This window comes from Mytilus californianus, unplaced genomic scaffold, assembly GCF_021869535.1.
Source record: "Mytilus californianus isolate M0D057914Y unplaced genomic scaffold, xbMytCali1.0.p SCAF_12, whole genome shotgun sequence".
Classification (NCBI taxonomy): domain Eukaryota; kingdom Metazoa; phylum Mollusca; class Bivalvia; order Mytilida; family Mytilidae; genus Mytilus; species Mytilus californianus.
The window spans coordinates 40,864,523-40,891,703 of NW_026262604.1; the positions used below are offsets into that span (position 1 = coordinate 40,864,523).

A 27,181-nucleotide genomic window follows, 5' to 3' on the forward strand; every position below is an offset into this window, starting at 1 on the left:
TGCCGATATTAAACATATGTATGAACTTGTTAAGTGACTTTTAGTCGGTCACGATCTGAATATCAGAAGTTGTAATTAGTCGTTCGGAAGTATCTGAATATGAGAAATAACATTTACATGGTTTAATCAATGTGATTATTTGGTTGCAATATATTTTACAGCAAAATCTATTGATCTCTGACAAAGTTCTTCAAAACCTTGTATATAATATGAAACAATTGTAATTTAAAAAAAAATGAACTGTTGCATGCAAGGCAATTATGTGTCATTATACGTTTAGTAATATAAGTTGACCGATACATGAACTTGTAATTTTTTTTTTAAAACACACACTAAGCGATAAAATTCACACTTAATTCAAATGGTACGTCTACTGCTGTTCATGTGTCAACCTCCAATTAGTCTGTACTGACATTAAACATAACATACCATTCTTAAATTCTACGTTGATAAATTTAGAAAAAGTAAAATAACAAAAATACCAACTCCAAGGAAATTTCAAAACAGAAATTCTCTTATCAAATAGCAAAATAAAAAGCTAAAACACACCAAACGAATGGAAAATAACTGCCATATTCCTGAATTAGTACAGACATTTCCTTATTTAGTTAAAAATTTTAAGAAACTACATGTAGGGATTCAACTCTCTCGAGCAAAGTTAACATTAAATTTGGCTATTACGTTTCGGTTCCACCTCGTAATATAGTTCTCCACGTGTTCCAGTACCAATACATCCTTGGCTGTACACTTTCTAAGATGCATACAATTTTTGTTTATGTATTCGATGTTTTTTTGCCTTTTGTTCAATCTAGACATCAATACGATGGTTGCTTGATTTCCTGTTACATAATCTGAAGTTTGTGTATTGATTTATGGTGTGATGTTTGTCGTTTCGTCGTTTTTCGTTCAGATATGACGTTTTCTTTTTTTCGTACTGATCATGGAGATATTGTGACGTACCAAGTTTGAAGAGGCTTACCTTCCTTATGCCCTTGGTCTCGGTCCGTGTGAAGCAATTCAGTCAGGTATATATATTTTAAAATGGATTTTAAAGTATTAAACAATGGTAAACTTAATTCGTTTGCCTATTGATTCAAGTTGTCTCTTACAATCTAAAGAAAGAAGATATATAAAACTTTTCAGGACTCTTCAACTATCAAGTGTGCTTTTTGATTCATAAATGAATGCACAAGTGATTCCCGATCGAACGAAGTCTATTTTATGACATATCAACCAAACAAATATGATTCATAAATTTTTTTTTATAAAAAAGAATGTCGAGCATTTTTGCTTGAAGTAGTTAAAGTTGACCAACGATTAATTTGATTATTCTTGAAGTACCTTTTAAAAATTTCCTCAAGTTTCATAGGCTTTCAATTGCGTGAGGCTTTGGGCGTTCCTGGTAAAGGTAAATCTAGAAAAACGCTTCGAACGAACCACTTTTACATAATATCATTAAAATTTGTGCTAGATAACTGTTCTCAACGTATAGTTTGATGATATCGATATATAGAAAGTGGCTGTCCTTTAATCCTTTTATAGCTATATCCAGCAAATCGTTTCAGACATAACACATTTATAATTTTTTTCTTCTTTATTTTCAAGCTCTGGATCGATATCACTACTGGTAATGTGTTACTCTCCCATTTTATTATGAGCCCAGTAGTCAGTCTTTCGGTACTGACATGATGTACGACATATTCTTTTCTAAAACTCTGTGTTGATAAATTTAAAAATGATTTTAAACTAAGGATCCAACTTCTTCAAGCAACTTTAACCAAGACGAACTTTCATGTAGTATTTTGGAAAGTTTCCATATAGAGCCCTAGGCTATCAATTGTGTTAGGGTTTCAGTGTTTCTGGTAAAGGTAAATCTGCAAACGCTTTGAATGAACCACTTTTCAATAATATCATTTAATATTTGTTTTAGATAACTAATATCACATGTTCTCGACATATACTTTATTGATATATAGAAATGTTCTGTCCTTTAACCGGTAATTGAAAAAAGAAAAGATCAAGTTTTGCGATATTCATTGCTTGCCATTTAATATTAAAAAAAGAGATTTGTCCTGTTGGCTTTCTGTCGCAAAAATTTAATGACACTTTCAAGAGTCAAGGTTTTAGCTTTACTGCCAGTGCATATCATGTGGCACAATTGAAGTGAAATGTTTGTAGTTCTATGTCATTTACACATCTATTGCAAGCGTGTCGATATTTACATAATTTTAAGAAACTAAAGTTCTAACAATTTCGAGCAAAGGTGACCATAGATGAATCTGGCCATTCGGTTGTAGTCCTTTTTTGTCATAAAGTTCATATTGTTTCTACAAATTTACATATACCTGGCTTTCAGTTGTTAACATTTGGTCGTTTCAGATGATGCAAAATCCAAAATAGCGTTTCGGACGAACGAAAAACAGAATCTGCTATTCATTTACGCAAACCCATGAGTTTCTTATAAAGTACAAACAACTGTATTAAGATTTTTTACCAATCCAATTGATGGTCGAACGTAGTGAAAGTAAAAAAAATATCGGATTTTAAATTGTGATTAAGGGCTCATTCTATATGGTCACTTCAAGGTTATAAAGACCTTGGATTAAACGTTTGCATTTCAACGGTTAATACACAAAAACGGAGAAATATACAGAAGAACAATAACAAAAGATAATGTCCAAACATTAACTGTAATGACGTTTTTGTGAAGCACTTTGTATAATAAGTTTAAAAATTGATAGCATTTGATCACAACATAATTGAATAAAGTCAGATGTATCGATAATCAGTTCTTTTTCGTTTTATGTTTCCGTCCTGCACGTATATTGTCGCTATGATTGTATTAAAGTATGTAACCTGTCATTCATGAAACGCTTTGTAGAAGATCTGCAATGATTGCAGTACTTCTCCATTCATCTTTATTGGTAATAATAATGCATATTGATGAAATTATCATTGAAAATCTTTTCGCCATAGTGATGTGTTTCGTAGTCTGGTTATTTTTATTTTACCCGTTTGGATATCTCCCGTATTTCTTTATATATATTACATCGAGGTATGAATAAGAGGCAAAGTTGGTTTGCCGATGATCAAATCTCATAACTCAATTTAGAAGATATAAATTATTTAGTTAAACTCATCAAATATACCAGGCTTTGAACTCGGTACGCCAGACGCGCGTTTCGTATACAATAGTGTCACCAGTGACGCTCGAATGAAAATCGTGAAAGGGAATATATAGAAATTGAAGTTGAAAGAGTCAAAATAAAATCTACGAAGCAGTGTTTCTTACCAGTTACAAAAAAATGTGTCCAAACTTTGATCAAATAATCTCAACATAAATATAAAAGTAAGAAAATGTGGTATGATTACTAATGAGACAACTCTCCACCTGAGACCAAATGACATAGAAGTTAGCAACTATAGATCACCGTACGGCGTTCAGCAATGAGCAAAACCATACCACATAGTCAGCTATAAATTGTCCCGAATGTAAAACAATTCAAACAAGAAAACAAGTGCCTGATTTATATACAAAACAATGAACGAAAAACGTATATGATATGCAACAACAAGCGACAACCACTGAACTACAGGCTTCTAATAAATTTAACACTAGAAAATATGTGTTTTTTTTTAAATACTGCGATAATTAATAAATCTTCAGAAATAGATGTTGCGAAACCTTGATTTTTGTTGTCTTTTTCTGATATGCCTGTTTAAACTGTGAAATTTGACTCTTTTACATTCATTTAGTGGGCGTTTTTTGAGTGGAAAATATAGAGATAGGTTAAAAACACCAAAAAGATACGTGTAAATTGGCTTTATTTTTGGTGTCTTTTTTGGCGTGATTTTTAAAACTGTAACTGGTAATTAAAAAAAAAAAGTCAAATTTGGCGATAATCATTTTTTTCCATTTAATATTTGAAAAACAATTTTTGCCCTGTTGACTTTCTGTCGCGAAAATTTAATAGCACATTCAAGTGTAATTTTCATATGACGACTTCAATTCTGTGTAGTTCTTTGTCATTTTCACATCTCAGTCAACTTACATAATTTTCAACAAAGATAAATTCTCAGCTAAATAATAAAGAAATCAATAGGAAACTAAGGTTCCAACTACTTCGAGCAAATCAGTGGTTTTTCGTTAATTGTTTTGTATATAAATTAAACGTTAGTTTTCTCGTTTGAATCGTTTTACATTTGTCATTTCAGGACCTTTTATTATGTTTATAGCTGACCGTGCGGTATGGGTTCTGGTTATTGTTGGTGGCCGTACGGTGACCTACAGTTGTATTGGTCTATGTCATTTGAACTCTAGTGGAGAGTTGTTTCATTGGCAATCATAGCACATCTTATTTCTATAAAGATAACCTTAGATGAAACTGGATATTGGGCTTAAGTACTTTTTGGTCATAAAGTTCATGTTGTTTTTATACGAATTACAAATACCTGGTGCTACATGTGGAGCAGGATCTGCTTACCCTTCCGGAGCACCTGAGATCGCCCCCAATTTTTGGTGGGGTTCGTGTTGCTTAGTCTTTAGTTTTCTATGTTGTGTCATCTGTACTATTATTTGTCTGTTTGTCTTTTTATTTTTGGCCATGGCGTTGTCAGTTTATTTTCGATCTATGAGTTTGACTGTCCCTCTGGTATCTTTCGTCCCTCTTTTCTATTGTTTTGGGCGTTCCGGACGATGTAAAATCCTGAATAGCGTTTCGGACGAGCAAAAAACATAATTTTGTTTTCATTTACGCATACCGATGGGTTTCGAATATAGTGCAAACAACTGTATTTGGAAGTTTAACCAATCCAATGGATCAAACTATTGTAAGTATTCAGATTTAAAAAAATCTGAAACTCTAAGTGTGAATATTTGTGTCATCCCTGTTTGCTTAAACTTGTAGCATACATATTCAGGCCCAGAACAAATTAACAAAAAAATAAAAAATCATTTTTCTGTTGTAGGGTTTAACGAGGTAAAAATGGTGAAGGTGAATAAAATTGGACTTTAATGTAATAACTGGGTCCTTAAATTGCTTTAAATAGGTAACTTTTCCTTTAAAATAAGACATTGGATTTTATGTATGCATTTGAACATAACGTAGCTGCTTCTTTAATTACAATGAAGGAGATGATATACAGTGGGGCAATAATGGGAGATTATGTCCAAAAACTTATTTCTTTTTCCTTTTCCCGAATGTGACCTACCGAATTAGACTTATTACCGGGTTTGTACTAACATGAGCAACACGGCGGGTGCCCCTTGTGGAGCAGGATCTGCTAACCGTTTCGGAGCACCTGAGATCATCCCCAGTTTTTATTTGGGTTCGTGTTGAGTATTTAGTTTTGTATGTTTCGTTTGGTGTACTATTGTTTGTCTGTTGGTTTTTTTTTCTTTTTTAGCCATTGCGTTGTCATTTTTTTTTCGACTTATAAGTTTGAATGTCCCTTTGGTATCTTTCGCCTCTCTTTTATTGTAAGAAGTTTTGATATATGATATAATTTAACGATTGTTAGAAAATAGCTTTTTTTAAAATATGTAAACTGACATACAGAGCACATTTTGCAGAAGACTTGACATGTTTGCTATACTATTCAATATAAATTTTGGTACATAATAACGCATACTAAATAAAAACCTTAAGTCGAAGAACAAACACAATCGTCGCCAAATGAAAAACTACTAATAGACGAACAACATTCCATTAGACAATATACAAAAAACTATTGATTAAGTAATGCAATTATTAACAGGAATGCGCGGATGCAATATAAAACTCAAATTTACTTTTTTTTTATATTTGTATTTCTTTTTATTAAAAAATAACTCTGATGTAAATGATTTACATTAATTTAAAGCAATTCTGGGGAGAACACTGAATAGTATTTGTGATAAAATGAGATGAAACCACATTAAACACAAATCAGTTGAATCTTTTTTTAACGTTTATTTTTTTGATATTGTTTCTTCTTTGTAACATAATATAAATTGGATATATTTGTGTTTAACACCACTATCAGCACTCTTGACTATATCACGGTGTCCAGATTTGATTGGTCGAGTACCCGGAGAAAACCATCGACCATACAGGAACAAGTCGGGAGAAAGAGGATCGTTTGTTTGGTTACAGCTGGTTTACATAGGAATGCCGATTAGTTGTTGAAAAACATATCCCTCAAACGTTACAAATTTGTTGTCAATCAAAATAAGAAGCATGTGTAATAACAGTGTATTTAAAGAGGTGAGGGCTGCAATAAGTATTAAAGCAGGTGTATAAAAAATGAAAAACGATTGATTAAATCTAATTATTTTATTATTTGATTATTTGGAAAGTGATAAAATAATCGTGTTGCTTTGTCCTATGCTATTACACATGTCTGTCCAATGTTATTGTATTTGTCTGTTCTATGATATTGTACTTGTCTGTACTATTATATTGTACTTGTAATTCCTATGATATTACACCTTTCTGTCTTATGATATTATACCTGTCGATCCTATGATATTACACTTATCTGTCCTCTGATATTACACTTGTCTATCCTATGACATTGTACTTGTCTGGCCTATGTTATTAAACTTGTCTGTCTTATGATATTACACTTGTCTGTCTAATGATATTGCACTTTTATGTCCTATGTAATTACACTTGATAAAGTATGCAACATAGAATATTTAATTCTACTAATTCTAACATTTTTTTGTATTTTGTATTTACCAATTCTCAACATATCTTTCTAATGAATCAACATTCGTGACTCTCTTTTAGATAATAGAAAAATACTGAACACCAAATGTGATTAACTGTCAATAATTGAATATTACATGATATTATGTTTTCAATGAACAGGATGAAGAGAAAATCTTCATCTAAAAAACAGTTAAACATTTTGTATATAACATATAATACTAAAAATCAGATCTAGTCAGCTGCATAAGTTAATGAATAGATTAGTTTGCATGATACTTATTGATTTAGTGTTATAAATCTATAGATAACAATGAATCTTCGATCAGGTCAAAGCTGGCCCAGAACTTTTTTGCAGTTCCTTTGCTCCTCTTTGTCTCCGCATCTACTGTGACAACAATGCTTGGTCTTTTAAAACTTTGTAGTTTTGCTTTACATCTTGAATGCATTGCATCAGGGTAAAAATCATCTGCAGCTTTTCTTTCATTTCTTGATCAGATGCTTTATATTTACACGCGAGCATGAGGGCGTTTTTCCTGGTTTTGAACAGAAGTTTACTTCACGTCCACTATCTATCAAAATTTTAGCCAACTTTCAGATTCTCATGCTGAACTCATCTTGTTATTTATTTTGACAGATAATCATTCGACAAAAACGTAGTCCACAAACCTATGTTATATGATTACAATGTATCATTTGTTTTTCATGATATATCGAAAAGTGTTAATTGATATGAAAAATATATAAAGGTTACTAAAACCGTCACCATGATCACCATGTTTGAGTGCTGGAACATCAATAATAGATTAAGCAATCATTTGAAAATCTCGCTTAAAGATTTTCATATATTAAAATCGTTACATAAGTAGGGAAACATACCTTAAATAGCAATTGTTACATCTTTTATATCAGATTCAAATAGATAAGGAAAACGAAAATTGCATCGCTTGATTTTTTCTCAATAATAAAAAAAAGTATTTTCTTTTATTTCTTTGAGTGATAAATTTCTTATTAGCCTTTTACTTTGAAACACTCTGAAATTTTTAACTGGAACAGGAGAAGTGCAAATCGGCTAACTGTATGCGTAATTCTGGATGGCAGCGAAGGGAATACAGTGTACCATTCAGTAACACAGTAAACCAAAACTTACGAAGAGAAGGCTTCATGTTTTCCACAAGGAATTGTTTGCTTAATAAATATGTTATATCATAAATAACTTCCTAGTAATTGACATCTCTCTACCAATTAAATCACGATATAAAATACAAGGTCTTAGATATCGATATGAACTTTGTAGTCACTTGTACACTCAAACTAAAAAAGTTGGAATTCGGTCAAAAGTTGTTTTCCGATGTTTATATATCATAAATCCATTAAGGATGTTCGCTCCTCTTGTTTTTGAATTTTTGCCAGATATTCGGAATCCTCTGGTTTTATCCATGTAGTGCCATTAAAAATTTTGCCCACTAACCCCTACTTTTCATACCATGATTTGATTACATATAGTTTAAAATGTCATCTTTGAAAATCTTAAAAAAAATCCTTGTTATTTTTTCATCGTTTTTGAAAGAAAAAAGGTGCCAATGTTAAATGTATGAAAAATCTAGAGAGAATGATTTCCCGCCAAATTTTCAATGGCTTCTATCTCGAAAACAAGCACTCGGACCCTTCATTTTTTTCTGCTTTAGTTTATTTATTTATATACTATCAATTTATAACAATTTTTTAAAAAGCTTGTTATTTTGAAACAGAGTAGCGAACATCCTTAACAAGATATCAAACAAAATAAAGGGATTCGCATGAACTTCAAAAAGAAGCTTCACATGTTGCGTTGATAGATGAAACGTCTCAAAAAAGGTTAACTTTACTTGAAAAAGTTAGAACCTTAGTTTCTTGATAATGTCTTAATTTGACAACGGGGAATTTTGGAAGGGTAAGTTATAAATCATGTAAGTACAGAAGTTCTGAGTGCAGAGCTGATGAAACCCTCTTTGACTAACATGCCATCATCAACAGTAGTATCGACCAATGTCTAGTAAATGAAATTAACACTTGATAAATTTCTTGCTTCCGAAGCACTTATTCAGATTTAACTTCATCATGAACCTTAAACCTTAATATTTGAAAGCTAGGAATGCGTAAATACAGAAAGTTGAAATATCCACGTTGGTCATTGATTTTATTGTCGAGTCGCCAATCTCTGTCGATATCGAGGAAAATATCATCATATAAAACAGACCGTCTAGGTATGGAAGTATCCTTAATATCAGGTGTACTGACAAAGTTATTTAAAAATTATAATAACTTATAATGACTTAAAAATGGTAAATGGCGTACTTTACTTATCAGTCGCACAAATGTAAGCTGACAAGTCAGAACATAAAAGCTTCGTGTTCTCTATGCGATAAATTAATTAACATTTTGTCATGTCTTTTGTTAGCATCATGCTTCACTGGTTTCATAGCAGAATTTGAGGGTTATCCCCGGTCGTGTCAAACCAGACTTGAAAATTGGTATTTGCTGCTTCTCCGTTTTGCAAGCGGCATTTATGAGCAAGAGTGAAGACTGTTCACCTCGGAGCAAAATATTGTTTGGCCTGATATCGTGTAACATGAACGTCAGGACGTTAAACACTAATCGATCCATATGACTATCTCTTATAGAAAATAGTTATTTTAGCACAGGTACATACCAGCAATCGAAGAAACACACGACAATCATTAGTTTACCGGCTACATGCATTGGACACGTACATGCATAATTTGGAAGTATCAACTCTCTGTGAAATCGTGACTGTTGTGTAGCAGCACAACATAGGTTTAAATTGTAAAAATGAGTTGAGAAGTTTTGGCGTAATCAGATCGGTACTATATTTAAGTACACATACAAATCACAAATAGATAAAATACACAATTTTTACATATATATTCAGTATACATAATAGTTTGATTTGAATTTGCCTTGTACTTTATCAACATTTATGTCAGGAATAAATTGGGCGATAGATGCGTATTCCTTATACTGATAAAGCAAATTTGAAGTCAGATCTTTGTATCTTTTTCAAAGGTCTTTGAAAGAGAGCACACACGATAACTTCTATATAATGTATAATGTTAACAAAATTATCAGACACACACGTATACTGCAGTTGAGAGTTGCATTGGAACACGGTACAAATTGGATAATTTCCTGATTCCTAACTTGTTGTAAATGATCATGTAATTGATTCCTCTTCTTGCTTTTTTATATGGTGTTAGATGAACTTTTGTTTTTGTCTGTTTGTCTCTTTTTCTTTTCGACATAGTGATGTTTTTCTTTGACTGATTATGAATGTAAATGAGAAGCACCATTAGTTTCTGATGTTTAGTTCTCATAAATCAATTTAAAAGATACAAATCCAGGGATTATAAAAAACCTGAGAGACTCCTAAAAAAGCGACACCGAATGCTTTGAAAGACCATATAAAGTAGAATGAATACTTATATACCACTTTCAGAATACATCGTATGAACAACAGAGGATGTCAGACATTCGCTAAAAATAAGGAAAAATAAACTTAAGTTGGCATTCAGCTTTTTTCTCTTGAAATAAAATATAGCTAATGAATTTATACCTGTTGAACATAACTACAGGACTGCATATCTTTATTTTATTTTCTTTTTATCTATTTCGGAAAAAAAAATGATATGAGGTTTATTTCAGGTCCTTTTTAAATATTCTGACTCTATTTTATGCATTTAGGCTAACAAACATTATACAATAGGATGCGTGTTATCATACATTGAAAGACATGGTATGAATTTGAAATATATTTGACTATTAAAACCGGACGTTTTGCCCTTAGGATATTTCCATGGGCACTTTCTGTCATAGTTATTACATGAAGACGCGGTGTGTCAGTGCAAGATCACCCCAATGACCAGAGGCCAGAGGGTTGTCTTACACTGACACACTAAGTCCGAATGGGAGAACTATTTTACATCCCAGCTGTTGTAGAATAGATAAAAAAACATTTACGCTTCATAAAATCTAGTTTACAACGCCACACAATCATTATAGTATACTTTATATATTACTATATATATAGTATATACCCTTTATGAGCCCCGAACACAATGTTCAAATATGTTAAATTAACAGAGAGTTTGATTCCCAGCATAGATACTGAATTTTTTCTACACAAATTTTGATATTTCAAAGTTCTAAATACTTAAATAGTTTTATTGTGGAATTGACATTCCCGCCAAGATGTTACAAAACAAAGGAAAGCATTCAAAAAAAAAAAAAAAAAAAAACCTCAAGCTTGGGTGATCTGGCAGAAGTGATCCGGCTCAAATCACCCCTGGTAGAACAAAGGAGAAGGGATGTAATAAAAAGTGTTCATCCATGGGAATAATTCTAAAGGACGTAACGTGATATTGAATGAGGATGAAATCTTACTAAAACGACTGATACTGGATTTTTTTAATTTGGGATCGTAGTAATACAATGAACACTAAATATCTCATTATTAACAAACAGCTTTTATTTGCTAGTCGTAATTTCATCGTGTAAAATATAGTATCGTATTCACTAAAATTCAACAATGTAATCCATAATTTGTTCTCCGATGCAAATCTTGACTGAATTTTTGTCATGGATAGTGTCCAAGTGGGTAAAAACGAATATTTTCCATTGAGTCCCATTCCTCTTCTGTGCATCCACAAAATACCAAATGTTTTAACTGTGTGTGAGTCAGTGTATGTTATTGTAATATTGAACACAATAACATTATTCAATAATGAAAGTAAGAGAAAAATATATTTCACATAAAGATTTGATTTTAATTTTACCGTTTAAGGTATCATTTCCTTGAAATATTTTGATTTTGTACAGCAAAAATCGTTTGTTGCATTTTTATATATATAAAAATTAAGAACACAAAAATTACTCCGATAGTTTCTACAATAATCTTGTGGTTTGAATGAATAAATAGTCCAAGAAACTGAAATGGTCAAAATAGCCTATTCGGTATTTTATTTGATTGTTCGTTGTTATAATTTAAATGTAGTACTAATGAATACAATTGAGGGGGTATGTATAACATTTGAATAAGGCTTGTGTTAAAAATTGGGTGGGGTTTTTATTCAATTTCCAACAGAAACGCGTAACATAATCGAATTCATTCACTGTTTTATATGTTCAGTGGCAAATATAACAAATATATCGGCAGTGCAAATAAACGGCGTTAATCTTGAAATAAATGTCTAAATGAAATTAAAAGGTAGTTGTCCATTTAAATTAAATACATACAAGACGGAATCCAGAACTGCTTTTAATCATGCGGATTTTTGTTTCTAAAACTATTTTGCTTCCTTTCTGATAATAGGGAAGAATGAAAAATACTTTCAGTTTGCTTGTATTGCTATTTAAAAAAAAATCATAAAAGTTTTGTTCGTTGTAATTAGCAAAGTGAAAAACGAAATGTTGGGTTGTGCATGAAATACTATTTTCTTGTTTCATTTTATTTCATCGATTAAAATGGTTTGAAATATAGAATCACATTTTGTTTTCGATATGACTTAAAATCGAGCACACCGTTATAAGTTAAATAAATATACTAGAGTGTTACATACCTTGAAATTCATTCTAGTTGTACCATTTCACTTTTCATAGACGATTCTACATCTAATATTTTTCAAACGAAAAACACACATAATCCATTAACATATATGCATAAATACTAGTTTTTTTACTCTCCCGAAATACCACTTAAAGACACAAATAAATATCCTTTCAATCCCACTACAAGAAAGACGTGAGTATCCACTGACTTTAAACATAAATCTGAATGAACTTTATTCAAGATCTTTTTATAGTAATTATTCTACTGTTCATAAATACTTCGTTAAGTGAGTAGATGGTCAGCTTGATCTTAAATTTTGCCTGCAGAATCTTGGGAACAACACGGGGAAAATGAAAAGAAAACCATTACAGAATTAAATAAAATTCTTTAAAATGTTATAATCTGAAGATTCGTTTTTAATATTTAAGGTGTATTTTTCTCTGAGTTCAGTTTTTTGTGATTTTACTTTTTAAGTTAGCGAAAGTCCAAATAACTGTCCATTCCTTGGAAATAATTGATGTCGGCCCTAGGGGCCTCCGCTCCATTATTTCCCAAAAAAGAACAGTTATTTGGACTTTCTCTATAACGTAAAACTCATCAAAGATACCAAGATTTTTGTTTCGGTTCGCCATACACATGTTTTGTCTACAAGAGACTCATCAGTGACACTCGAATGAAAAAATGTAGAGATAAAATAAAGTACGAAATGAAATTTGAAAGAGTCAGGATAAAATCCACGTATCAGTGGTTTTTAAAAGTGACAAACTTTTTGGTCAAAATCTTATTAAATAATCTATACATAAAGTTAACACTAAAATGTGTGTTTTTGAAATTACTGAGAAATTTTATAAAAAACTTTCAGAGATAAGCGTTGCTTAACCTTGGCTTTTGTTGTCTTTTCCTGACGTGTTTGTTTAAACTGTGAAATTGACTATCCTTACATCAGCGGTCCTTTTTTATGTTTACAAAATATAGAGATAGGTAAGAAAACTCAAAAGATAATTGTTAATTATTTTACTTTTGGTGTCTTTTTCTGATGTGTTTGTTTAAACTGTGAAATTTGACTTTTTTGTATATTAGCGGGCGTTTTTTAAGTGTGTAAAATATAGAAACAGGTTAAAAAAAAACAAGAGATAACTGTTACATATTCTTATTTTTGGTGTCTTTTTCTGAGGTGTTTGTTTTAACTGTGAAATTTGACTTTTTTTGCATTAGCGGGTGGTTTTTGTGTGCAAAATATAGAGATAGGTTAAAAAACTCAAAAGATAACTGTTAATTAATCTTACTTTAGGTGTTTTTTTCTGACGTGTTAGTTGAAACTGTGAAATTTGACGCTTTTACATTAGAAAGTGTTTTCTTCTTATTGGAAAATATAGAGATAGGTTATAAACACTCAATAGATAACTGTTATGTTATATTTCTAAGTTTTGTTTAACTTATTATTTTTTTATGTTACTATTTTGCGGATTATGCCTCAATACATATGTAATTGACCCTATCAATCTGTTATCTCTAAAATGAAACTTCTTATGTTCATGTTTCTGTAAAACAAATAATTTATAACCCGTCACTTTTAAAAACATCCTATTTTATAGTTTGAAAGTTTGATTTAAAGCATAGAAGGATATTTTGTTAATATGTGTTTTGTAATGTAATTTGTTTCATATATTAGTACATTTTTATTTAGCAGAACCATTGTCAAGATAACTATTAGTTGGATAAACTTGGAACACCATCCTATCAACGTTTAGAATTGCATGTTACCATATTTCGGAGTTCAAGAAAGCTGTAAAGATAAAAAATAAATAATTTCACGGCGATCTCTCATTACCACTCCAACCCTTCGTAAAGGCAATATTGAGTTCTAATTTGAACGATATTATCCTTTTTAAAAACGAATACAATTAAGATTATTATAGAAAGTTTAAGGAAATGCATTATCTAATAAAAATAACAATCGAAACATATGTAATTATATTATTTTATTACTAACAAATTGAAAAACTGTTTCCACTACTCTTTTCCGGTATCCGACTCGCCAGATTATGTGTTCTGTATACATGTAATGTGCAAGACATTTTACTTTCTTGGCTTGTTACTATAGTCTTCACTCGTACATCAGATCAAACAATTATTCAGTTGATATAACATTTATAACTCAAACTTCAAATGTACATTACTCGTACTAATGCATAACTGATGAGAACCGCTAAATTAAATTCAGTGTCATGAATTATTAATAATTTTGAATACTTATGTTCTTTTTCTCGTCCTTCTTGTAGTTTCAAGGTGTTGTGTAGGACGTTAAACATTGTCAACTAGCTTACTTATGCAAATGATCTTAGACAAATAACTGTTTTTGACTTTACCTACTGCTAAATCTTAGGATAAGATAGACCCAACAGTAAAACTCCACGTTTTAAGTGTTCACTTGAGTCATTTATGTATCAAGGACAGTTACTCGTCGTCCAGGTCAAAACTATCCCAAATCATTTTGTTGTTACCTTTGCTTTTCTTCGTCTTGGCATCTATTGTTATCACAAGTCCTTGCTTTTTTAACATTTTTATTGTTGCTTTACATCTTGAGTGCATGGCATACACAAGCGCTGTCCGTCCTTCGTTGTCTGTTGCATATATATTGGCTTTGTTCTCCAGTAGTTTGTTAATTATCTCAAGCTTCTTGTTGACACCATCTTCACATGCTTCAAATTTACACGCCAGCATCAGTGGCGAAATACCCATGTGTGTACAGAAGTTTACTTCGTGTCCGCCTTGTATCAAAATTGTTGCCAATTTAAACTTTCCATACTCTAATGCCTTCATCAACTTGTTTTCCATTTTCAATGTTTAATGCATAATGATTAGATCTTAGTATATATTTTCTAGAAATGAGTTTTCCATCTCTTGCCAATGCTTTATAGTAACCTGAAAAGTATCAATTGGCATTGAATTTAGTTGAAGGTTAGAAACAACGTCATCTCAAAGAAGATTGATGATTGGCTGTATGTTATTTTCCATGTTGATTTTGTAAAACGGGATCAAAGACCGGAAAAAGTTACCTTTATCAGCCTTGTAATTAACAGTTTTCGAAAGGTTTTTTTCCGTTCATCATTCCCCTTTCCAGAGGAATCCAAAAACAGATAACAAGGGAACCAACGTAATTTGTCTAATTTATGATTTAAAGTAACCTCTTCAAATAATGTACACAAATAATATCAAATTTCCTCATGCACATCAATATAGGTGAATATTTAAACTGGATATGTAACATACTAGTATGATTTGAAGAAAACCTTGTTAGATATAAAATCGAGTAGTTACATCATTGGTCTGGTTCAATCATCGTTTTTTGGTTGTAAAGATCTAAATAAGACCTGGCGAGGCGTGACTTTCACGGACAAAAAAAATGAACATGCTATTACATTATTGTTAATTTCTTCATCTATGATTCTCAATCACATTTGTATCTTTCAAAAACATAAAAGTGTAATTGGTCCTCTTCATACGCATATCAAAACAATAGTTATTAGAAATAAACGAAAAACAAAAGAACTTAGATCTAGATATTACTATCTCTTTCCCCAATCACTAATAACCGAATGACAACCGTCTAATTGCATCGAAATGTGAACAGAAACATAAGGCAAATGCTATGGTTTAACATGTTTGTGTTTGCTTAACACTCCCCTTACATTAAGCAGTGGTGTTACAGCACAACATAAAGAAAAACTGAAAATTAATAGACGCATAAGATTGACACGAAAAAATATCTAAAAGTCAAAGACACGAAGTACCAATTTAAAAGTTCTTTTATTTTCGAAGATAATGATACTAAAAATATCTAAATCACGGTCTTCTTCACTTAAGTATAAATGAGTACAAATTCAACGGATTTAGCATAAGACGGTATAAACAGTCTGCGAAAGGCAGGAATATATTCAAAACAAAACTATAAGTTCACAATACTAACAGGATATAAGACCATATGGTTTTCTTTCTCTATAGCAAAGATTTAATTCATCAAAAACAGAATCAGTGTAAGTACCGAAACACAATATTCACAAAGATCTTGCTACGATCTTAATTGATAACCACAAAGAATAAATGTATCTAAAGGTTAAATGAGATAATATGGTTTGTATATACATTTTCGGGTTCTAGAAAATAACTATCTTAAAGAAAGGCAACAGTAAGTAGTATACCGGTGTTCAAATGTCATAAATCGATTGTGAGAAAATAAATCCGGGTTACAAACTCAAACCGAGAGAAACACGTCAACTATAAGAGGAAACCAAAGGAACAACAGGAACACTGAAGTGCAACAAAAACAAACGCTAAGTTGAACATAAATAGAAACGAACTATTTGATAACAACTGCCATATTCCTGACTTGGTACAGAACATTTTAAGAAACAATATTGGGTTGATCCTAGTTTTATGGCTAGCCAAACCTCCCGCTTATATGACACTGTTAAAAAACATCAAAACATACGCAAGAACACTCATCACAGAGAACATAGAATAGGATATTCTGCTTATATGAGAATTTCTGCAGTTACAGCCATTTTTTTCCAAACAGATCCGAATGCCATTAATGTGATGACTTAAACTTATCACTTGGTATAATGGTTTTTTTGTTTGCATTTTCAATGAAAAAGGTGTTAGTCTGAGATTTAGATAAAAAAACCTGATAGACAAAATATTCGTATTGTTTCGTAAATGGTGCTAATTAATATGAACTTTTTTTCTCCCAATTTCTGAACTCAATCAAAGACAGTTGGTGATCGCTCGGTGATTGATCTTCAACATTTGTATTATATTTTGAATATTGAAATATTCTGGCCTCGAGTATCACTGAAAATACATTAATTGTTGAAATGCGCATCTGGTGCATTACAATTGGTATCGTTCATGTTTTTACAACTGTCTTGATGCTAAATGAATTGCAATCAATTGATATTGACTTCGATAAGCATATATAAAGGTCAAACTTTTGTTACATAGTATTCTTATTTACAGGAAAAGACATCAGATAAACGAAACGAAAACAAAAAGTTGTAGAACAGAGATTGTGACAATGTGGCAAATCTGGCAAGAAGAGGCAGTGTGTTATTTGTGGATGAGAGAGCAGCTCAATAAACGAAGAAAACATCTACAACCGAATAACTTATACCTTCGGTTTCCGTTTAAACGTTAATTGAAAATAACTAAAAATAAAATGTATTTGTCATTCATCTTTTTTTTTTTATTTCATATGAAATATATTAATTAGTGTTAAGCCTGTTAAACAGGACTAGAAAATAGTTAACTTAATGATATATTTTGGTACAGGAATACAAATCGTTATTTACCTTTTGTTTTATACATCTTTATAGAGGGATTGTCTTTTTTTAAATATACTGACTTCGTTTCGTTCATTCTAGTTTTTCAAAATAGAAAAATAGCATTCGTTCTATTATACACTGAAAAACGTGGGTATTCATTTCACATTTATTTTACAGAACGTCAGAACAAGTTCACGAAATATAGTTTTTAAACAGATATAATATAAGCTTACCAAACCCTAATTAAATGATCTGTAGTTTACTGTTTAAATTATCATGGTTTTTTTTTTTTTGCTATTTTCTTGAAAATACGGAAGTCGTTTACTTTAAACTCGGGAGAATTTTGTTTTACTTGATCTTTTGATGTGTTTTGTTTATTGTAAATTTGTTTACGTTTTTGATTAAGCTATATCTGATTGTGCTCTCCGAATTTTGTATCTCTTAAATGAACCATCTTATGCACACTTTCCTCAATGACAAATAATTTCGAACCCGTAACCTTTTAGATCATCTTATTTAATATTCGTGAAAGTTATTCTAATTTAAATTATTGAAGGATTGTTTATAAACATTTGTTTTCTTCTCATGTTTTCTATGTAAATGCCCCCCAAGGGTGACTGGGGAATAGAAGTATGGTCACCATTGGTCTTCCCCCGACCGGCAGTAAAACCCGTGCTAAAGTGGGGCGTCCGTTTGGCTGTGCGGGATGTACAAATTTGCAGCCACGTCCGGTCAGAATGGGGACGTTAAATCCGATGCCTCGTGTAAAGAGAGTGCCACGCTCTTTGCACGTTAAGAACCCTTGCAACAACTCTTTGAGGGGTCCGTAGGTGACCTGTTGGAAGGCTAAATTTCTGTCCCTATCCAATATACCCTCATTTCCCGTGGCAGTCTAAATTTCTCCGACCTTAACCCCTTAATCTATTACAGAACCTACCTATTGTATTTATTGTGAACTTGTTCTCGTCCTGAATATGCATGAAATATTTGCCACTGGACGTTAAGCAACCAACAATCAATCAATTCTATGTAAATGCATGTAACTATATGAACCCACGGCAAGATGGTAAATATTGGTTATATATACGCGGGACAACTTCATATCGATGTTCAAAATTGCATGTTATGTATTACGAAATTTTAGATATATGTATATATCACATACTTGTTTTGTAATGGCGATCGCTCATAGCCATTCAAACACTTATAAAGGGCAATTTTATGTTACAATTTAGGCGATATCAAACGTTCGAAAGAAGAAACAAACACAAAAAAGATTATTAAAGATAGTATTAGAAAATGCAATATCAAATAGAAATAACAATTTAAACACATTTAAATGAATTATTGATTGCCAAAAAAATGACACCTTGTCCCCATTACTTGTTCTCGTTCTCAAACTTGCCAAATGTTGTCTTTAGTATAATGTTAACGACATTTTACCTTCTCAGATTGTTTCTAGAGTCTTTAAACGGACATCAGATCAATAAATATTTCGTTAAAAGAACATGTGTAACCCAAACTTCAAATGTTTATAGATTGCTCGTGCTAATGCATAACTTATGAGAACCGCTAAATCAAATTTTTAGCTGTTCTTGATGACATTGTCAGTATCTCTCGGCTGGACAATATATTGCAATAATAAGGTAAGAACGTGACCTACACTTATATAAGTGCAGCAATCAAATATTTTCGTTCTCTCCATTCCAAAAACTACGTATGGTTTATTTCTTTAATTCTGGGTGTCCACAACTTTATATTATGTCTGTGTGTTATTACCTGTGTGTGTGAAAATGACGCCTCGCCATCTTGTACAAAGAACTTTAGAACTAGAAACGATGTTAGAACCAGGACACGAACGAAAACACTGACAATCACTTCATCAGAAATTTTAAGTCATGATACTACACAATTTCATATCAAACAACGAAGTCTTAGATAATACAAGTATGTCACATTCCCAGTTGACCATATTAACGTACATAAACAATTCTATATCATTAGTGTACATCGTTTGTAGAGATTACTTTTAATCATTATTAAGATAAAAAAAAATTGGATTGCTGCTACAAAGATCAAGATGAAAAATCGTCATTTTTTATTCTATACGGGACTTTGATCCCATACTAGAAATAAATCATGATAGAAAATGACATCTAGCCAATCATCAATCTTCGTTGAGATAACGTTGTCACTAATCGTTAACGAAATTTAATTCGAATAAACACTTTTCACTTTGCTATAAAACATTGACAAGAGATGGAAAAATCATTTCTAGAAAACATACGCTAAGATTCTAATCATTATGCACTATATATTGAAAATGGAAAACAAATTGATGGAGGCATTAGAGGCTGAAAAGTTTAAATTGGCAACAATTTTGATACAAGGCGGACACGAAGTAAACTTCTGTACAAACACGGGTATTTCGCCACTGATGCTGGCGTGTAAACTTGAAGCATGTGAGCAGAACGTCAACGAGAAGCTTGAGATAATCAATAAACTACTGGACAACAAAGCTAATATATATGCAACAGACAACGAAGGACGGACAGCGCCGGTATATGAAGACTTCAAATGTAGAGTTTTAATGTTGGTTCGATCAAATCCTTTGCATCTTTAGGAAAACATTTGAGCAGAAGGTAAAGACTATAACTCACAGTAAGTTGTCTTAGACTATTTCCAAACGTAAGTTTGTTGATGATATGTAACGTCCTACACAACAACTTAATGCACACTAAGACGGATGGAAAAAAGAACACATATTTCGTCAGGCTGAATTTATTTAGCGGTTCTCATAAGTTATGCATTAGCACGAGCAATCTATAAACATTTGAAGTTTGGGTTACACATGTTCTTTCAACGAAATATTTCTTGATCTGATGTACGTTTAAAGACTCTAGAAACAATCTCAGAAGGTAAAATGTCGTAATCATTATACTCGAGACAACATTTGACAAGTTTGAGACCGAGAACAAGTAATGGGGACAAGGTGTCATTTTTTTTAGCAATCAATAATTCATTTAAATGTGTTTAAATTGTTATTTCTATTTGATATTGCATTTTCTAATACTATCTTTAATAATCTTTTTTGTGTTTTTTTTTTCTTTCAAACGTTTGATATCGCCTAAATTGTAACATAAATTGCCCTTTATAGGTGTTTGAATGGCTATGAGCGATCGCCATTACTAAAAAAGTATGTGATATATACATATATCTAAAATTTCGTAATACATAAAATGAAATTTTGAACATCGATATGAAGTTGTCCCGCGTATATATAACCAATATTTACCATCTTGTCGTGGGTTCATATAGTTACATGCATTTACAAAGAAAACTTGAGAAGAAAACAAATGTTTATAAACAATCCTTCAATGATTTAAATTAGAATAACTTTCACGAATATTAAATAAGATGATCTAAAAAGTTACGGGTTCGAAATTATTTGTCATTGAGAAAAGTGTGCATAAGATGGTTCATTTAAGAGATACAAAATTCGGAGAGAACAATCAGATATAGCTAGCTCAATCAAAAACGTAAACATAAATACAAGAAACAAAACACATCAAACGATCAAGTAAAACAAAATTCTCTCGGGTAAACGATCTCCATATTTTCAAGAAAATAGCAAAAAAAAACATGATAATTTAAACAGTAAACTACAGATCATTTAATTAGGGTTTGCTAAGAGCTAATATTATATCTGTTAAAAAACTGTATTTCGTGAACTTGTTCTGACGTTCTGTAAAATAAATGTGAAATGAATACCCACGTCTTTCAGTGTATAATAGAACGAATGCTATTTTTCTATTTTGAAAAACTAGAATGAACGAAACAATGTCAGTATATTTAAAAAAAAGACAATCCCTCTATAAAGATGTATTAAACAAAAGGTAAATAACGATTTGTATTCCTGACCAAAAATATATCATTAAGTTTTTTTTTGTTTTTTTTTTCAACAATATATTGCTTGCTGTTAACAATTTATTTCACTAGTCCAGCATTCTAGTGAAAGGTCTCTTTATTTTTACAAGAAATCCAGGGTTTCTCTCTATTTAACAATAATACATTACAATTCATCTAAACTATATTATAAATATTTCATTTTCAATCGTAAATAAATAAGTATATATGAAATTCGTATTTATCAATATGTATTATCTAGCTTGTTTGGATAGAAAAAGTTTCCGGAAATAGTTCACACTTGCCGTTATCGATTTACTATTATTGTATTGGTATCTCTTCCTGGTTTGGAATAGTGATTTAAATATGATTAATATAAGCTATTCACAGGTATGTATGAATAAAAGTTTCAATATATTTGTTTCGATTCTGAAATAAATTAGTTTGTAAATATTTTCTTCTTCTTTTTTTTTTAAACGATAAAAAAACTGAGGATAACAAATACCGTTATCAACCACGCTTAACCATGTTAACGGTGATAGGTAAAATTATTTCTATAAATCAGTTCCGGATCTAGAATTTTTTTTTATATTTTATTTACCTTTTCCTTTTATTTTTTGCTAGATTATACATTTTCAAACATAAAAACTATTACAACAATTTGACAACTTTATCAAGTAGACATTTATTCTAAGTATGTTTACTAGTTGCCTGCATTTTGTAGCTGTACATGAATTCTGCTTTCAATACTGAATATACATCTAAAGATTTTGTTTTCTGTTCAGACATATAATTTGTCTTATATATACAAAACATTATAATTGTATTCAAATAATTAATTTCATAGTATTGCTCATCATTTATTTTATAACCCCATACTAAATTTTTTAATGTTAGAATATTTTTTAATTAATAGTTTTTTTAAGAGTTTTTTAACTTTACTCCAGAAATTATCAAGAAAGCGACGTTTAAGAAACATGTGATCATAATCCTCTGTGGTGTTGCAATAATAACAATTTGAAATATTGCAGATCTTCCACTTTTTCAATAAAACTTTACAAGGTAAAATAAAGTGAAGCAATTTCCAACGGAACACCTTATACTTATTATCTTTTTAAAAATGATGAACAAACTTTAACATATTACATGAAAGACTCTTAATGTATACAAGGTTAAGCATTGTCTTCCATCTGTAAAAATCAACAGGTATTTCAATTTCCTTCTGAGTTAATATATTATAAATTTTTCTGGTATCTACACTTTCTAAATTTTCTTTTTTATTACAATTAATATTAATATATAGTGCATAGGATGTTTTTACTTTAGTTTTCTTTAAATTTTCCTGTTTTAAAATCTTTAACCATTCTCTCGGAAAAGCTTTCTTTAATTGGTAAAATTCTGACATCCAATTACTTTTTATTTTAAGCTTTTGTAAAATAAAATTTTCTTCTATATTACCATTTTCATCAATGATGTCGTTAACAAAGATAATATTACTATTTATCCAGTTTTGGAATAAAAGGCATTTATGTTTTATCTTAATGAAATGATTTCCCCAAATAACTTCTTGACGTATAGATCTGAAGTTTTTTGGCTGCTGTACTTTTTTATTAGTTATCCATGCTTTAACTATATTCAAATAAAATTCTGGCAGCTCCTTTAACTCTGGAATAGAATCAGTGTTATCAATATTTGTGTGAAAGATAAGGAAATCGTTTCCAAACTTATTAAAATAAAATAGTGGAATAATTTTCCAATTTTTTAGATCTCCAGTAATTAACCTTTTGATCCACCTAATTTTGATAGATTCTATGTATTTATCTATGTTAATCATTTTTAAACCCCCGTCTAGTTCATTTAAGCTTAGTACTGTACGTTTAACCTTTTCTTTTTTGCTTTTCCATAAAAAATTATAGATAATTTTTTTTTTGAATTTAACAATATATTCTTTTTCAATATGTGAAACAGATGCTAAAAAGATAATATTTGGTATAATCAATGATTTGATAACTGTTGTTTTACCGATCATTGTTAAATGTCTTTTCTCCCAAATTTTTATAATCTTATCAGACTTTTCTATTTGCTTTTCTGCATTAAGTTTTTGACATTCATTTTTGTTACAACCGATAAAAATTCCTAAGCATTTCACTGGTTTGTTTGTAAAGTTGATGTTTTCATATTTTTCTTTGCAATGTTTGTGTTTTCCTAACCAAATGCCTTCTGTTTTTAATCTGTTTAATTTAAGCCCTGATAAAGTGCCAAAAATTTCAATCATGTTTAAAACTTTTGAAATGTCTTGTTTTGTTTTTAAAAAAAGTGTGGTGTCATCTGCAAGTTGACTAATTTTTAAAGAATGTGTTTTCCCATTTATTTTGATTTCAAATCCTTTAAAATTTTTGTCTTGTCTTATCCTACATGCTAATATCTCGACAGCAATAACGAAAATTAAAGCACTGCACGGACATCCTTGTCTTATCCCTCTAAAAATGTTGAGGGGTTCAGATATCCACCCATTATTGATCACTGAGCTTTTAATGTCTGTATACAAAGTTTTTATCCATTTGAGCATAGAATCTTGAAAACCAAATTTTTTTAATGGTGAGAACATGAAATCCCATTCTAAAGAGTCAAAAGCTTTTGAAAAGTCTAAAAATAATAATGCTCCTTCTATATTAAATTTTTCTGCATAATCAATTATGTCCTGGATTTGTCTAATGTTATAACCTATATATCTATTTTTAACATACCCATTTTGATCTTCATGTATAATATTTGGTAAAATATTTTTAATGCGCTGAGCTAATGAGTATGCTATTAATTTTGTATCAACATTTAATAAAGTTATTGGTCTATAGTTATCTAAACTCAGTGGATCATTTTTTTATGGATAAGAGAGATAACTCCTAATTTCTGAGAAGTTGTAAACTCCCCTTTTTTATATGAAAAATTAAATGTGGATACAATGAATTCTTTTAATTCTTCCCAAAAAGTTCTATAAAATTCTACACTTAAACCGTCAATCCCAGGTGCTTTGTTCAATTTCATCTTAAATAATGAATCTGTACATTCATCCATAGTTAATTTTCCTTCCATAATATCACTCTCTTGTGTTGGTAATTTATGATCAATATTTGTATCATTAATATAATCGTTTATAAATTTAATATCTGGATTTGTACTTTTATAAATATCTTTATAGAATTCTTTCTCTAATTGTAAAATTTTGATGAGTCAGTTTGTATCACTCCTTCTTTATCTCTAAGTGCGGTTATAGTTTTTCTTGTTTGTCTAGCTTTTTCCAAACCTAAAAAGAATTTTGTATTTTTTTCTCCTTCTTCTACCCATTGAATTCTCGACCTGATTTGAGCTCCTTTTGTTTTTATATTATATATTTTCTTTAATTTACTCTCATTATCAATTAATTCTTCTTGAAAATGTTTTATTACCTCATCTTTACAGTGTCGGTTAATTTTTTCATTTAATTTTTTCATTTTGTTTTCCAATACATGTATTTCACTTATGTTCTGTTTTGCTTTTCTTTTACAGTATTCAATCGTGTATTCTTTTATTTCAATTTTGAATAAGTCCCAATGGTGTCCAAGATCCTTGGTAAGTTTTGGATTGTTTTTATATTTATGAATTAGGCCATTTATGTTTTTATATTCAATATTATCCAAAATGCTGTTATTAATTTTGAAATATCCTTTCCCTTTTGATTGTGATCTCCCTTTCAACTTTAATGATATAGCTTGGTGGTCTGTGTGAGATATAAGTGCAGGTCTTATATCTGCTGAACATATATGTGATCTTATTTCTGGGCATATAAGAAAAAAGTCTATGCGAGAGGCTTCATTCATATTGTTTTTGCGCCTCAATGTAAATTGTGTATTGTTACTATGTGTCTCTCTCCAAATGTCTATCAACTTTTGTGTTTTAATTAGATTTTTTAAACTGTAAACTGGTTTTTGTGTTTTTTTATTTGTGCTGTAATTTTTTCTGTCAATATTTGATAGAGTATCATTCATATCTCCACCAATAATTACCATCCCTAAACTATTTTCTGATATCATATCCTTGACTTTTTTGAAAAAAACATTTCTGTTTTTTGGTAAATTTGGAGCATAAATATTCACTAAAGTATATATGCTATCTTTAATTTCTATATTAAGCAAAATCATTCTCCCTTCTTTATCCTGAAATTTATCAATAAATTTATATTCTATTTGCTCATTAATATAAATTGACACCCCACTACTATAGCTATTATATATGTCACCTCTAAATTCCTCATTCAAATCTTTCTCTAAATTAACAGTGAAATGGCTTTCTTGTATAAATAAAATATTACAATGTTGATGCTTCATCCACATATGAAACCTTTGTCTTTTGTCTTTTGACCCTAGTCCCTGACAATTCAATGAACATATATGTATAGTTTCACTCATTATTTGTCATAAGTGTCATAATGAAAATACAATGTTTACCCAAATATGATGTTAACAACATAATATTAATAAATGCATAGTCAATATGTATTTTTGTAAGTCTATACATTATACACCTTCTACATACACTTGTTAATTTAATAATAAATATACCAATTTGTAAGCAATGCATATACAATCTGTAAATTATCATTTTAATGTAAATCTCATAATAATGTGACATTGTAATAATTGTTGTTTTATTGTCTATTTTCAGTCGATGTTCGACCTTGACTTTAATAATAGGTTGACCCAGTGTCACCTCATCGAACTGACGTGATAAATTTAAATACCACATGAAGTTTACAATTGGTTTGATAGAAAATATATGTGATAGTGGATTTGTAAAATTTCGTAATCCATGTGTTATCGGAACTTGAAACTTGCACGTATTATTCATGGATTTACCTAGGAATACTAGTACTGTGTAAACCCGTGTTACTATATATTGCCAGTCGTTGACTAAAAACAGAATTGGACTTTCCCTTGCTATACATCTTGTACATAGCGAAGACTTGTGAGACATACTATCACATTTGATAATAAATGTGTTTTCAGTGGATATTTGAATTCTTTTCACAAGGAAAAATAGATGTTGGAAAAAGTGCTTAATTATCAACTTCACATCACGAATTATGTTTTTACCAGAAAAAGCAGATTCTATTGTGCTATTTATAACATACATGTACCATAATATCAAGTTACTAGTAGGAATATTTTCCTTTTTCTCAACAAACATATATTTGACTTTCAATTTGTCATTTCATTTTGGATGTATGCAATCTATAATTACATCACATTCATGTTTTTGTTTTTTTTTCAATAGTTATAATAAAAATAATAAAAATTATATACATTTTGTACATTTGTTTTTAGATATTATAATGCATAAATTTTGATACAACTATATTATGATACAGTTTTGCACTACTTTTTACTTGTCTTTTGTGCAGGACCTGTACGTTTGTGGTATTCGTCTGTGGGGGTCGTTGCATTTCTTTTGTCGGTTTTATTTGTAGGCGTATAATGTTCAGGGTTTACAATACCAGGTGTTCCATGGAAATATTGACTAATACCTCCTTGTGGTGTATTTCTTCTTGGGTTTTTTATCCCCGTTTTCTTTTTAGGCCCTTTATTTTTTTCACTTTGAGTATCTTCTGCTATTGAGTT

General features: G+C 30.5%; 1 long non-coding RNA gene across 1 annotated transcript; it reads left to right on the top strand.

The window, feature by feature from the left end:
* Nucleotides 1–21,594: 21,594 nt before the first annotated feature.
* On the top strand, nt 21,595–26,865 carry LOC127721843 (uncharacterized). Its single transcript, XR_007991489.1, has 3 exons — nt 21,595–21,917; nt 25,074–25,136; nt 26,229–26,865. It is a non-coding gene; the product is annotated as an uncharacterized LOC127721843 (long non-coding RNA).
* The last annotated feature ends 316 nt before the right edge of the window (nt 26,866–27,181 follow it).